The sequence below is a fragment of the Hyaena hyaena genome, unplaced genomic scaffold, assembly GCF_003009895.1.
Source record: "Hyaena hyaena isolate Hyena2069 unplaced genomic scaffold, ASM300989v1 scaffold_239, whole genome shotgun sequence".
Classification (NCBI taxonomy): Eukaryota; Metazoa; Chordata; class Mammalia; order Carnivora; family Hyaenidae; genus Hyaena; species Hyaena hyaena.
This window is the reverse complement of record NW_024080871.1, coordinates 1516782-1520468: the sequence shown is the minus strand read 5'-3', so window position 1 is coordinate 1520468 and position 3687 is coordinate 1516782. Positions and strand designations below refer to the sequence as shown.

The 3687-nt window shown below is 41.2% G+C and overlaps 1 non-coding gene across 1 annotated transcript; it reads left to right on the top strand.

Annotated features, from left to right (window-relative positions):
- The first annotated feature begins 750 nt into the window (after window positions 1-750).
- LOC120239857 lies at window positions 751-860 on the top strand. Its single transcript, XR_005530528.1, has one exon. It is a non-coding gene; the product is annotated as a U6 spliceosomal RNA (small nuclear RNA).
- Window positions 861-3687: the final 2827 nt, after the last annotated feature.

Here is a 3687-nt window from a genome sequence, read left to right as displayed (position 1 = left end):
ACTTTTCAGTTGCAAATCCCTTGAATTGATAACTTTGAATTATTTTGAACATCTTGTTACATGTGGTTATGTCACAAATGTGTTGTCTCAGAATGAGGCAGATGAAGAGTGCTTTCAGCAATAAACTAACCAACTCTGCTGTAACCTTCTTGCCCTTCTGTACTTAAATGATTGTGACTATCATCAATCCATATTTTGAAGACATCTTGTTTAGCTCTCTTGTCCATTTTGTATGGGTTAGTTTAGTTAAAACTGGTTGATGATTAAGTAGCAAATCCATTTAATTGTGGAAATACACATGAACTGTTGAGCAGTACACCAAACCCACAAGGATAGCTCCTTCATTGTGGAAATCCTGCTCTTCTCACAAATCTTCCGCTAGAAATGCAACAGACATGAAATAAGACTCAAGAAAGCTTACCTTGTCAATTTATTTTATTATTTAAAGGTATCCATTTTTTTAATGTTTTATTAATTTCTGACAGAGAGAGACAGCATGAGCAGGGGAAGGTCAGAGAGAGAGGGAGACACAGAATCTGAAGCAGGCTCCAGGCTCTGAGCTGGCAGTCAGCACAGAGCCCGATGTGGGGCTCGAACCCACAAACCATGAGATCATGACCTGAGCCGAAGTCGGATGCTTAACTGACTGGACCATATGGGTGCCCCAATTGCCATGTCAATTTATGCATGAACAACTTAAACACCTTAAAGGGATTATCATTTTTAAAATAAAAATTAAAGATAAGTAGAGTGCTCGCTTCAGCAGCACATATACTAAAATTAGAACAATACAGAGATTAGCATGACCCCTATGCAAGAATAACACACAAATTGTCATTTGTGAAGTGTTCCCTATTTTTCTGTCTTTCAAAAATAAATAAGCATTAAAAAATAAAGATAAGTAGAAAATGTAACATTTTCTCCATATATCTACATAGTTTGTCTTGCACAACTCCTGGTGTGTTCTCATTCTCTTTTAGAGCAAAACCATCAGATGCTGCTATTTGAATGCTGTGATTTAGTTTTCTTTCTCCAGATACCAACACACACATTATAGGAACTCCTTCCTCTGGGAGAATGATTCAACTTCTTGTTAAAATTGGTCAAGGGTCAGGATATCAGCTTTTTATTTGATCTCCATCTGTTCCCACTGCAAACATCTTCCAGAGAGGCTCCCAACCAGAAGACTACTAGGGTGGAATTGGCTACTATTTGAAACCTTAATAGCTTCCCTCTCATCCTTTGAGAACCACACCCAAATATTTGGCAATTTTTACTTTAAAACCAGGAAAAAAGAGAGGGGCCAAGATGGCAGAGCGGCATGGACATTCTCTGCTTCTCTCATCCCTGAAATGCAACTATATCAGCAACAAACCATTTCACACACCTAGAAAATTGATCTGAGAATTAATGGAACTAACTGCATAACTTGAGCCACAGAACTCAGCAGGTACACGGTAGGGAGACGTGAACTAGGGTAGAGAGAAGCCGCGGAGGGTAGGGAGCTGTTTTTGTTTGTGGAGAGAAGAGAAAGACGGGAGCGAGAGTGCAGGAAAAGTACTCCTGAGAGCAGCTGGAGAGGACGAAAGAGTGCAAGCACCTACAAGGGTCTGAATGAGAAAGAGAGAAAGAAGAAAGGAGAGGGTTTCAATAAAATTAGAACTCTATAAACTGGGGAGTGCAGAGTCAGAAATTCTGCAGCTCAATACCTGGTGGAGCTCTGGTGAGAAGGGTGAATCCCCAGGAGCAGAGAGCAAGGGCTGAGGCGGTCCTTGGATCACACAGGGAGAGGTGGTTCCCCTCCTGGGAGGGCATTTCGGAGAAGCTGTGCAGTCACCCCACAGGTAAAGGTCCCACTGGACCCTGCAGAACAGCAATGTTTGCTGGTGTCGCCACAAGGACACTGGGGTGCAGTGAGGCCTGGCACCAGTTGTGTGTGTGATGCCATAGTCCCCTGAACCATTGCTGCTGCACGATCACGGGGACTTTTGCTGGGGCAAGCTGGCACCCACATGTGGTCGCTGGGCCTCTGCAGCAGCACAGTCACACAAGTGTTCCTGGGGGCAAGCTGGCACCTGACCATTGTTCAGTGAGACCTTCCCCCAGAGAATTGGAGCAGGCCCAAGCCACGGGGCTATCAGAAGTGAGGGGTTTGGAAACACAGCACCATCTGAGATAAAATTTGAGAGAGAGGTGCCACCTGGCAGGCTGACAGCTTGGTCATGGACAGTGTAGAAGGGAGAAGTGGACAGAAGCCAGCAACAAAGTAGGAGTGCCTGATGACCAGTTGGTGAGGGCACAGAGTTCTCATGCTAGAGACTGGGAAGTTGGGTGATGTCATTTTCATCAACTGCACCTGTGCTTACACCCGCACATGATCCACCCCAATAAGCTAAGCATCGCCACCTAGTGGAGAAAGCAGCCATAACACCAAGCACTATCCAACTGAGCCAACCAAGCCTTAGAGGATGATCACAAGTCTCTCCACCTCCTTAGTTACAGACTATAAAGTACTTCATAGTTTGACCTCTAGGGGAAAGTGGATGTGATTTTATTCAGATTTTAATCTGTCTGCTGGTCCATCTTTCATTTTTCTTCTCTTTTTCTCTTCTTATTATTTGATACAAAAAGAAAAAAAATATTTTATATTCTGTTTTTATATTTTTTCTTTTTTTCTTTCCCTTTTTCCTCTATTTTATAGAGCTTCTGTCAACAACCGGACCAAAACACACCTAGGATCTAGCTTCCTTTATTTGATTTTTTGTGCTGTTTTTAATTTTTTTTAATTTTAATCTTTTATTTTATTAATTATTTCTCTTTCTCCAAAATGATAAAAAGAAGGAATTCACCCCAAGGGAAAGACCTGGAAGAAATGACAGCCAGGGACTTAACACAGATATAAACAAGATGTCTGAACCAGAATTTAGAATCACGATAATAAGACTACTAGCTGGGTTTGGAAAAAAGCATAGAACCCCTTTCTGCAGAGATAAAAAAAGTAAAATCTAGTTATGATGAAATTAATAATGCTATAACTGAAATGCAATCTCAAATGGATGCTATCAATGATGAATGAGGCACATAGGCCAATCAGCAATATAGAAGACAGAATTATGGAGAATACTGAAGGAGGAAAAAGAGAGGGGAAAAGCAAAAGAGCACAATATAAGAATTAGAGGACTCACTGACTCATTAGAAAGGAATAACATCTGAATCATAGAGTCCCATAAGATGAAAAGAGAGAGAAGGGCTAGAAGGTTTATGTGAGCAAATCATAGCAAAAAACTTTCCTAACCTGAAGAAAGACGTAACCATCAAAATCCAAGAAGCACAGAGAACCTCCATTAGATTCAAGAAAAACTGACCATCAACAAAGCATATCCCAGTCAAATTTACAAAATACATGGACAAGGAAAGACTCATGAAAACAAGGGAGAAAAAAGTCCTTAGCCTATCAGAGAAGACAGATCAGGTTTACAGCAGACATATACACATAAACTTGGCAGGCCAGAATGGAGTGGCAGGATGTATTCAATGTGCTGATTTGGAAAAATATGCAGCCAAGAATTCTTTTTCCAGCAAGTCTGTCATTCAAAATAGAAGGAGGAATAAAGAGTTTCCCAGACAAACAAACACTAGAGGAGTTTGTGACCACTAAACCAGCCCTGCAAGAAATTTTAAAGGGGA